This window comes from Perna viridis, chromosome 10 (genome assembly GCF_037379345.1).
Source record: "Perna viridis isolate PV_CMFRI_1.1 ecotype Kerala chromosome 10, ASM3737934v1, whole genome shotgun sequence".
NCBI lineage: Eukaryota > Metazoa > Mollusca > Bivalvia > Mytilida > Mytilidae > Perna > Perna viridis.
Window position 1 is genome coordinate 4,304,511 of NC_142454.1, and position 11,669 is coordinate 4,316,179.

The 11,669-nt window shown below is 33.8% G+C and overlaps 1 protein-coding gene across 1 annotated transcript in view; it reads right to left on the reverse strand.

Annotated features, from left to right (window-relative positions):
- The window catches only part of LOC148604212 (delta-like protein D), a 46,284-nt gene extending 34,791 nt beyond the window's left edge, over positions 1-11,493 (reverse strand). Inside the window, exon 1 of the mRNA XM_088548065.1 lies at positions 11,315-11,493. The gene's annotated coding sequence lies outside the window, so the exon portion shown is untranslated. The remainder of the gene's footprint in view (positions 1-11,314) is intronic.
- Between the last annotated feature and the right edge of the window lie 176 nt (positions 11,494-11,669).

Sequence of the window (11,669 nt, forward strand, 5' to 3'; positions counted from 1 at the left end):
AGACTTCTGGAGCAGGGTTATGTTGCTACAAGATTGAAGTCATCACTACAAAAGTTTTATGGTCGTCATCATGGACTCATGTATCGTTACGATGTATCCATCTGCTCCATGAAAACTGATTTTTTCAACGTGTCTTAGTTTCGTCTACCCCGCAATTGACTTTTTAAGAGCAACTCGGCGGGTGTTTCTTAAAAAGCAGCTTAGCCTACCGGTGCACCTGCTTCATGCTCCCAGTTTTTAGTGAGTCTTTGTCCCTGGATTACATTTTCTTGATTTCCGCTGGAATCTTGGTTCCCTTGATTACTTTTTCTATTAGAGAATCGGAATTTGTTATTTCAGTCCATTCCTGTGCGTACAAAATAGTTTCATGAATAAAGATCCGCCAAGATGATCACACCAATTGCATACCTTGTATTTAGGTTATATTACCTTTGACTTTTCAGTTGGCGTTCCTCTGAGACAGGTTGAGTTTGAAAACGCTTCCAAACCCACGCTCAATACACCAAAGCGTCAATTCATCAGCCAAGCTGCTTGTATGGTATCATCTGGCCGCGTTCGGCTAGGTTCAGCAAACAACAATTGTTGGTTTTACCAACTTCAGCTTCTAAGAGAATCCCTGTCAGGAATAATCCTGCGAGATTCATAAAGTTGTTCAATAACGTAAATTCCCCAAATAATAATATCCTATTAACAGGAACTGTTTTCAGTATTCGAATGCAAAATGTATTCAGTTAAATATAGCACATAGCGCATGAAGCAATGGTTATACCTGTATAACATGCTCTACTAAACTTCACATCAGTCATCAACAAATGTTTTCATGTTTTAAAAAGAATCAAGGAATCCAGGGTTCAAAATTTATTTGACAAAAATCCAAGACGGGAAAGGAGTCATGGCCATAGCCACTACACGTCACCTAAGTTACATGATGTCTCCATAGATGGTCTCCATCATTTCATACAAAAACCTGTTGGATTTCATCACATTAGAACCAAACTTTATTCTATACCTCTCACTCTACTACACTCCCTTTACAAAACAAGACTTGACACTCCTGTTTCCAGGTGCACCTGGTCCATGCTCCCAGTTTTTAGTGGAGTCCGAGTTGCTCATTTACTTTTGTTGCTTTGTATGTATGATTTTAGTTGCTTTATGTTCTTTGTTGTGTGTGTCTGTTTTCCATGTCTGGTCTTTGTCCCTGGATTGCATTCTTTTGATTACTGCTATAACCTTGGTTCCCTTGATTACTCTTTCTGATACCACCTCACCATTATACAGACTTATTGCCATCATTTTGGATATTGGTTTCCACAGACTCTTTAAACCAGTTTGTGTGAAAAGTCAAGATGACGAAAAACGATCATTTCTTCCACTACCGTTTGTCAACAAAGGTATAGATGCAATTAATTTGGCTAACGTCCTCCATCACAAAAACGTTACCAACAAAATTCCCCCATATTTCAAAGACAAATCCATACCAATTATTTCATATTCCTATGCTTCACCCATTGTACTGGATTCCAAAAACTCCAAACGAATCCATACAAACAACGTTTCATAGCTGGATCTGCAAAAAATGTACCACCAAATCTCTTTCAAAACTTTTTACTTCTATACTCACAACTGTCAAAGAGGGTCTGCAGTCCTACCACAACACTTGTTACTACCGCTGTGGTATTAATTAATTATCTGAATATAATAGTATGAAACATATGATTTTTCAACACTGCATACTTCTATTCCCCATACTCAGTTAAAATCCCGACTTAAAAACATACACCGTTGTTTTTCCAAACAAAATTGGTGCACCTAGAAACAAATATATAGTTCTTGTTAGAGATTCCTCATACTTTGTAAGAAATAACTCCAAATCATCCTCCAAATATACAGAGGAAGTTTACAAAATGCTGGAATTTTTAATCGACAACATATTTGTCCAGTGTGGTGGACGTGTTTTTCAACAAACGGACGACATTTCAATGGGAACAACTTGTGCTCCTTTACTTGCTGACTTATTCCTTCACTCTGATGAGGCTGACTTTATAAATCATCTGATCAGAAAGAAAGAATATCGTTTGGCTAGATCCTTCAATCTCAGTTTCCGTATATAAATGACATATTATCTTTAAACAATCCTAATTTCAGGGATTTGATACATCGCATCTACCCCAAGGACTTGAGATTAAGGATACTACAGACACTGTGAAGTCAGCCTCATATCTTGACCTACACTTAGAAATCGATGGTAAAGGAAAACTATTGACCAAACTTTACGACAAACGTGATGACTTTTCATTCAGAATTGGCAACTTTCCTTTCATCTGTGGCAACATCCCTTCAGCACCTGCGTATGGAGTGTTCATATCACAACTCATACGTTATGCCAGAGCTTGCCGAAACTACGCAGACTTTTTGTATCGCGCTAGAATTCTAACAAATAGGCTTCTAGAACAGGGTTATGTTGCTACAAGATTGAAGTCATCACTACAGAAGTTTTATGGTCGTCATCATGAACTCGTGGATAATTATGGTGTATCCATCTGAACCATGAAAGCATTTATTCAACGGGTCATAGTTTTCCTTTCCTCGTTTGTCTATCCTGGACCTGACTTTTTATGAGCAACTTGGCGGGTGTTTCTAGAAAAAAACAGAGGACGCTGAGCCTACCGGTGCACCTAGTCCATGCTCCCAGTTTTTAGTGGAGTCCGAGTTGCTCACTTGCTTTTGTTACTTTGTATGTATGATTTTAGTTACTTTATGTTCTTTGTTGTGTGTGTCTGTTTTCCATGTCTGGTCTTTGTCCCTGGATTACATTCGTTTGATTACCGCTATAACCTCGGTTCCCTTGATTACTCTTTAAGAAAGAAATATTCAACGGTTAGCCCAAACAAAATAGACACAAACAACAGAGAATATGAAATAACCAAAATAATAACAAGGAACATGGACCGGTAGGATGAGTATCCTATGTTTCATAACCATGTTCAAGAAGTCTAATTGTAAGCATAACACAAAAGTTCTGCGTGGTTTCGGCAAGTTCTGGCATAATGTATGAGTTACCACTGATGAAAGGAAAGTTGACAATACGAAACGAGAAGTCATTTGTCGTGAACATGTAGTTAATTCATGAGTTATTGCTTTACCATTTCCCTGAGCAAGATATGTTTCTCCATATTTTATTACACTGTGGTTACTTGACATTGGTAGAACGAGCCGTTACTTATTTCAGTTAAGTTCAATTTGTATTGGTAGAAAATTGTACATGGTACCGTTTCAAACATTGCAGTAAAACTAGTATCCCAAATTGTCACTACTCTTTCTAAACGTTGATGTGAGAGTAGGGAGTGTTTTCTTTTGATCAACGGCACAACCGTTTATATCAAATTTATTTTGTACGCCAAAGTGATATGAAAGGAATCAATGATATGTACAAAGGAAATGGCTTCATAATCTTAAAGAAAGTTTTTGCCATTCTAATTTTTAAAATATGTCGCTACAAGCCGATAGAGAATAAGAAATTAGATTCTCTTCGATACCACAAGTAGTTGCAATTTTAATAACTTGGCTGGCAACATACCTGATATAATATCACTAATATTCAGAGAAACTGCAGAAACGATTTGAACAATCAAAAAGCAACTGATCTAATGAAGAGATAGCATTGTACCAGACAGTTTATGCTTTCAAAATAAATTCATCTTGCAGAAATCTATCTTCATCTGGAAAACGAGTTCTGGTTTTATCAAATATATATATACATCCGTAAAACAATCAGTGTTATCACGGTCAAACAAATTGTACAGTAGAGATTGTGATGGAATGGAACGTTAGAATAATACTACCTCACATAGTAAATAGCATAGTACTGATGTTAGATGATAAAATACAGCAGGGTCTTCACGTTAAGGGTTTTAGAAAAATGGATTGAGGATAGAGTAAGGATTGTAACTGATTTTCCATATTTTTTTTCTTTTTTAATGATAAAAAAATACTACTGTGAAAACAATTATCTTGTGTTTACATATCACTATGTAAGATGAATTGAAACTGTTGAAAGCTGTGTGATATACAATGTGCTCTTCGAACGTTGTTTTCTTCATGGGCTATTATGATAAAATCTATCAAATTTAATATAGAACAAAGTTAGATAAAGGATGTTCAAATATGATAAAAACAGAAATTTAGGTATAAAGGTTTCTTTTCCAAATATACGCCTACCCATTTCTTTTTTAATGCCTATCAATGGTAATTATGTTAAACATGTACCATGCTGGGGTAATTCCAATCAGCGAATCCGACCGAAACTTTGATACTCTATATTTTTTATATTTCTAATGGTAATTCATTTCATATTACAAACAGTTCAACAAATTTAAATTGAATTTTTTACGATTATTTAAAAAAAATAACTGAAATTTGAAATTAATATTTCTGTTCCAGGTGACATTGTCTTAAATAATCATATTTGTAGTTAAAAAGTAATCAATGGAACCACGGTTCTAGCTAAAATCAAAAGAATGTAATCCAGAGACAAAGACCATGCCAGACAAACACAACAAAAAACATAAAGTAGCTAAAATAATACATACAAGGTAACAAAAGTAAATGAGCAACTCGGCCTCAATTAAAAACTGGGAGCATGAACCAGGTGAAACGATAGGGTAAGCATCCTCTGCTTCTCTACAAACTCCCGCCGAGTTGCTCATAAAAGTCAAGTCCAGGGTAGACGAAAGAGGAAAGAAAAACTATGACATGTTGAACAAATCAGTTTTCGTGGTACTGATGTATACACCGTAACGATCCACGAGTTCATGATTACGACCATAAACTTCTGTAGTGAGAAGTTCAATCTTGTAGCAACATAACCCTGTTCCAGAAGTCTAACTGTTAGTAGTGTAGCGCGATACAAAAAGTCCCAGTATTTCCGACAAGCTCCGACATAACGTATGAGTTGTGATATAAAAAATATTTGTATCTACGTGTACCGTCTTTTTTGGGGTAACAACGATGTATAATGTTTTTGAGTCGGGATTTTAACTGAATATGGGGAATAGAAAAATAAAGAGTTGAAAAATCTTGGGTTTTAATGTTATTGTATTCTGATAATAATCTTGAATTGAGGGTCTCCAAAAGATCTTTCGAATCTTTCAGGATCCACGTTGAATTAATACCACTACGAGAGTAACAAGTGTCGTTGTAGGATTGGATACCCTCTTTGGCAGCTGTGAGTATAGAAGTTAAGAGTTTAAAAAAAGGCGTGGTGGTACATTTTGCAGATCCAGCTATGTATCATTGTTTGTATGGATCCTCGTGGAGTTTAGGAATCCAGACGTAGATCACAATCATCGTCTTTGGTAAAGAGACCAAAAAAGGATGGCACAGATTTATGGTATTCTTTGGAGAGTGTGGAGTATATGTCTTATTAATGCTGTTATTTTCCACGTCTATCTCTGATAATCAACATTGGGTGTAAAACGTTTTGCAGACAAAAACAATGTTGTTTTGGGCTTTGTCTGCTGGTACGACAACAATGTTTTTGCTACATCGGGTCTTTGAAAACTGATATGGCATTGACACTCATTGACCCACTTAAAACTTTCATACGTTTCAAAACGACCTCACAGCCTTCACCCACTGTGACAAAGAATCAATGTCTTCTTGTTCTCGTTTTATCCATTTTCTAGCGTAGTCTTCCACGGCATCCATAAGAACTTTAAAATTATAATTTCAATTTATGAAGCGTGTTTCATGGTACTTGGGAATTTCAGAAAGGACCTTACGGAGAGATTCGTTTTCGATGATGTTTTAATCTCCTGTAAGAACCGGAAGAACCATTTTTGAACAGTCATGTGGTTTAGCTTTGAAGTCCTCAATATCGAGGTCCTGCAATAGCCTTTTAAAATCAAAATTTTGGATGCAATAGGTGAAGTAAAGGAATATGAAATAATCGGTATTGATTTGTCTTTGAAATAAGGAAGAATTTTTGTGATGGAGGATCGTGGCCAAATTAATTGTATTTATACCTTTGTTGACAAACGATAGTGGTAGAAATGATCGTTTTTTCTTCCACGAACAGGTTTAATGAGTATGTGATCCAATATCCAAAATGATGGCCACAAGTCTGTATAATGATGAGGTAGGTTCAGAAACAGGAGTGTATAAATAATAATACTTCTGCAGTTTCCGCTCCTAATGTATATGTTGAACTCACAAACTCATGAAATGAAATATACCACTCAGAACAATGTTCCATAATAGCAAAATTTAATTCGTAATAAGCTTTCTGATTGGTGGTTCTCTTTGAGCAACATTTATCATTTTGTATATAATTTTGGCACCGTCAATCGGTCCGAAGTCCGCCATTAAAAATTCCCAACCTAAATGATTGGAATAAAAAATAAGATAATATGGAACGCTCCCGATGGATATTGGAGTTTGTTGGTGAAAGAAAAACTGTCGTAGTGGATTTCCCCTCTGGGTCGCCTGCTTATTACAGAAATTTTGAAATAGCACATACCAGGAACCCCTTTTAGCGGAATCCTTATTTCTCATTTTATGATTTTTACTTCTTCAGCATTTAGCTCCCTTCGGAAGCATAAGATCTAGTTTTAACATCCTGCTAAGTTATGATTACATAACCAAAATCCGGGACAATCTGCGCCTGATAATAATGCACAGTGCAGTTAATGAATCGTAAACTGTCCTTAAGTTGAATACATCGCATATCTTGGTAAATGAATTTTAAACAATCATTGATATATTTATGCAGTAACTCTATAATACAAAAAATAGCAGATACAGGAAATTGACATGTATACGGAAAAAAGTACACAACAATGAATATCTTTTCTTCTGGGGGAGATGCACCAAAACATGTACGAAATGACTTATGAAATGGAAAGAACCTTTTATTCAGCGATGAAATGTCAGATATGTTGAAATGTAACATGCAAAGTCTGGTTAAATGATCGAGTCTCGCTAAAGCACATCCGTTTCTTCTAAATATTATACTATACATCGAGTCACGTAATTCGCTATCAAAAGGCAGTGATAATGTTGAATGTGAAGGAGGAGCCGATTCTTTTTATAGGAAATGTAATGTAAAAAATGCATATCATATGTATTTACGTGAAAGAGATGAAAAGAACAATTGTTAAAAACATATAGAAACGTTTTACAACCGAACATAAATAGCTAAAAGGTGTACGTTTTTATTAAACTCGGGACAGAAAGTTGGAAATCTGAAAGAATTAGGTTTTCTTCTAATTATTAAATGACTGCTGTCTCGTAACGATCCATGTAAAATAAATAGCTAAGTGGAATGAACTTTTCAACAAAATTAAACTGGAGCCCAAGTCAATCTCTCTTATATGATTTATAAACTATTCTTGGTAGCTTATCAGAAAAGGATTAAAGAAAATTCGTAGTCTGGTATGTTGACTAGAATTTTGATTACACATTTTTCTACAGAAAAATTACTCTTCATATTATCAAAGGCAGTTCTACTACTAAATTGTACAAGAACATCCGTAAAATCTTTTTGAACCGGACAACTCTATTTGTTGTATATTTTGTATCGGTCCATCTTTTTTACTTGATATTTTTTTTCTTTTTTCTATCAATTCATACTTCTTTATCCTTTTTTTTTCGCACTGATTTACCGTTTTAGTTCCATTTACTCATTTACAATGTATATTTAGTTAACCAGTGTCCCAGGTTTTCATGTTGTTGTCTGGTTTGCTTTTTTTTTTCTTGCTTTCCTTGCATTTTGTCTAAAAAAATACACCTCGCCAACGTTAGTTTCCTTAATATCAATTAAAGTAAGTTATTCAATGCTCGTTAAAACTGATGTTGATATGAAAACGTTAATAATTTAGAGGTAAATATCTCAGGATTGAATTGCAAAAATTTCTCTTTTGACTAAACTCACTTCCAGAAGAATTTTTATCTGCAGTTTATAACTTAAATTTAAGTGTGAATTCTATGTTATTTAGTTTGTTCGGTTTTTTTGTTTGGTTGGTTTTTTTATGATTATTATTTTGTTTTGTTTTGTTTTATTTTGATAACAGCCATTCCATGTGTAAGTCTTACAGACTATTCCTGGTCGGTAAAATTGGCTTGTAATGTACAGTTTAGACTTCAGTATCTGTTTAGACTACAGTATCAGTTTATATTTCAGTATCAGTTTAGACTTCATTATCAGTTTATATTTCAGTATCAGTTTAGACTTAATTATCAGTTTAGACTACAGTATCAGTTTAGACTTCAGTATCAGTTTAGCCTACAGTATCAGTTTAGACTTCAGTATCAGTTTAGACTACTTTATCAGTTTAGACTTCATTATCAGTTTAGACTTCATTATCAGTTTAGACTACAGTATCAGTTTAGACTTCAGTATCAGTTTAGACTACAGTATCAGTTTAGACTTCATTATCAGTTTAGACTACAGTATCAGTTTAGACTTCAGTATCAGTTTAGACTATAGTATCAGTTTAGACTTCAGTATCAGTTTAGACCTTTTCCGTTCCATTTACTCATTTACAATGTATATTTAGTTAACCAGTGTCCCAGGTTTTCATGTTGTTGTCTGGTTTGCTTTTTTTTTTCTTGCTTTCCTTGCATTTTGTCTAAAAAAATACACCTCGCCAACGTTAGTTTCCTTAATATCAATTAAAGTAAGTTATTCAATGCTCGTTAAAACTGATGTTGATATGAAAACGTTAATAATTTAGAGGTAAATATCTCAGGATTGAATTGCAAAAATTTCTCTTTTGACTAAACTCACTTCCAGAAGAATTTTTATCTGCAGTTTATAACTTAAATTTAAGTGTGAATTCTATGTTATTTAGTTTGTTCGGTTTTTTTGTTTGGTTGGTTTTTTTATGATTATTATTTTGTTTTGTTTTGTTTTATTTTGATAACAGCCATTCCATGTGTAAGTCTTACAGACTATTCCTGGTCGGTAAAATTGGCTTGTAATGTACAGTTTAGACTTCAGTATCTGTTTAGACTACAGTATCAGTTTATATTTCAGTATCAGTTTAGACTTCATTATCAGTTTATATTTCAGTATCAGTTTAGACTTAATTATCAGTTTAGACTACAGTATCAGTTTAGACTTCAGTATCAGTTTAGCCTACAGTATCAGTTTAGACTTCAGTATCAGTTTAGACTACTTTATCAGTTTAGACTTCATTATCAGTTTAGACTTCATTATCAGTTTAGACTACAGTATCAGTTTAGACTTCAGTATCAGTTTAGACTACAGTATCAGTTTAGACTTCATTATCAGTTTAGACTACAGTATCAGTTTAGACTTCAGTATCAGTTTAGACTACAGTATCAGTTTAGACTTCAGTATCAGTTTAGACCTTTTCCGTGAATCAACTTAAAGCTTAATCAAACAAATAGCAGTTTTAAGAACAATCGCACTTTTTATCAAAACAAAATGGAATGTCAGTGAATGCCAAAGAATTTTACAAAGCTATAATTTCTATTCATGTCACAGTGAATTGGGAAAAAAACGGATTAATTAATCGCACATGTACAAAAGACTCATTGTTTATAAGATAATCTTTGTATTAAGCCTTAAGACAGGATGAAAATAGACATGTAATTTCATTTTAAAGCATGTTTATCTTAACATGCAAGCATGTGTGAGGTTTAACTTATTGTTTATAATGGGCAGTGGTTAACAATTAACTTCCATCAAATATCTGATCTATTTCCAATCCGTTAATTTCATTTTATCTAATGACAAAGTACAAAGAGTTGTGGAATGAAGAAAAATATTTAAACAGATGTTTAGTCATTGGAGCTAATTCTGAAAAATTTTCACGAGAAACAAATTTGAATTTGAAGGCTGATGAAATGATTACGAAAATGATCATATCTGAGATTATGTGAAAAAAGTATAATTAAAACAGAAATTACAGAACAAAATAGTTGGATTGCAAGGGTGGGGGTTAAAATTTGAAATATCAAAATATTTCAAAACACACAGAAGCATCCAAATAGGACAATTTAGTGACATCAAAATCCAAATACAGTGCTAAAATATAAAAACATGAATAGGATACTATCTGCATGCATATTAAAATACAATGTAATTATATAAAATATTTTCTTTCCATATAAAATTGAAAATACGAAATTCATGGCAAAATACACTAATTAAAAGCACTTGCAATATAACCTCCAACAGAAAAAAAACAACAACAAAACAACAAAACAACAACAAAAAACGGGGCGCTATCAAGAGGTCCGGAAAGGTATCATATGGCATGTTGAAAGAGTAATCAAGTGAACTAGGTAATAGAGGTAATCACAAGAATGTAATCCAGGGACAAAAACCAGCCATGGAAAACAGATCTACACAACAAAGAACATAGAATAACTAAAATCATACATACAAAGTAACAAAAGTAAATGAGCAACTCGGACTCCACTAAAAACTGGGACCATGGACCAGGTGCACCGGTAGGGTGAAAGGATACACACAATATGCTCTACTTGCAGCTTCAGTTGTTTTTTTTTCTTTTTTTTTGCACGCGGACTAAATAAATAAATAATTGAACATTTTCTTTTATTACTGCATGCTAAATTTCGATGTTATATATGCTCTATGTAACATTTAAGGGGACTAGAAAATTAAAGGGTACAAATTTTCTTTTAACCGATTGTCAAACAGATTGAAGTTTTTTTTCTGGTCTCATTGGTGAAACTCTTACAAACAGGAAATGCAGTTTTTTGTTTTGTTCTTTCCGGTTTACCGTTATCATCACTATTGTACATTTATCTAGTCGTTTATTGCAGCAAATGTAAGAATTTATATTCATGACAATCGCAGTGGCGGATCCAGGGGTGCAGGGGGTTGGCACACTTTGTCATTTTCATGTGTAAAATTGACAAAAAAAGGTAATTAATGTCCTAGCACCCCCTTCTTCTGACGAACCCCGGCTGGCACCCCTCCTTTTCAAAGTGTCTAGATCCGCTCCTGAATCGTATAGTCTTTAGATTTTTTCCCCGAATTAAAGGTATTCGTTTGACGTATTCATCAACATTTTCCTTATTTTTGTATACGTACTTGCGTTTATTACTATTAGCTTAAACATAATACTGCCGACTAACATTATTTCAAACTATGTAAGCTTTGAACGGTAAAAGGTGTGGTGTTTAATCGTGTTTGGAGTTTCTCCTGTATCTAAAGGGTTTTTAAGACTAATTAGATGCGAGAAAGTACTAGTTTTCTCTTGACTTTCTTGCTACCGGGCAAAAGTAAATACATGTAAACAGATACTACTAAGCTACTTACCATATTTCGGCAAACCTATTGTGATCCCTGTATCTTTACTTATATATAAATTTAGCTAATCAGTCACTGAATATGTAACAATAATTTCATAATCCGATATCAGGATAAAATTCTTAGTCTATATTTCGCATATCCTTAGCATGTCTACACGTGCCGTTCATTCTTTTTTCTACGTGTTTGTCTAAACGTCTGTCTACTCCCATGGACGACCTTATAATTTAAATTTTTATCAAAAATGCATCAAATTAACATTATTATTGGCTTGGCTCTTGTTTCAAATTATTTTGTTTTTCATTTGAATTGAAAAGAAGACTCTTGTCGGGTTTTTAATCTTGAAAAATAGATAAAACCTTTA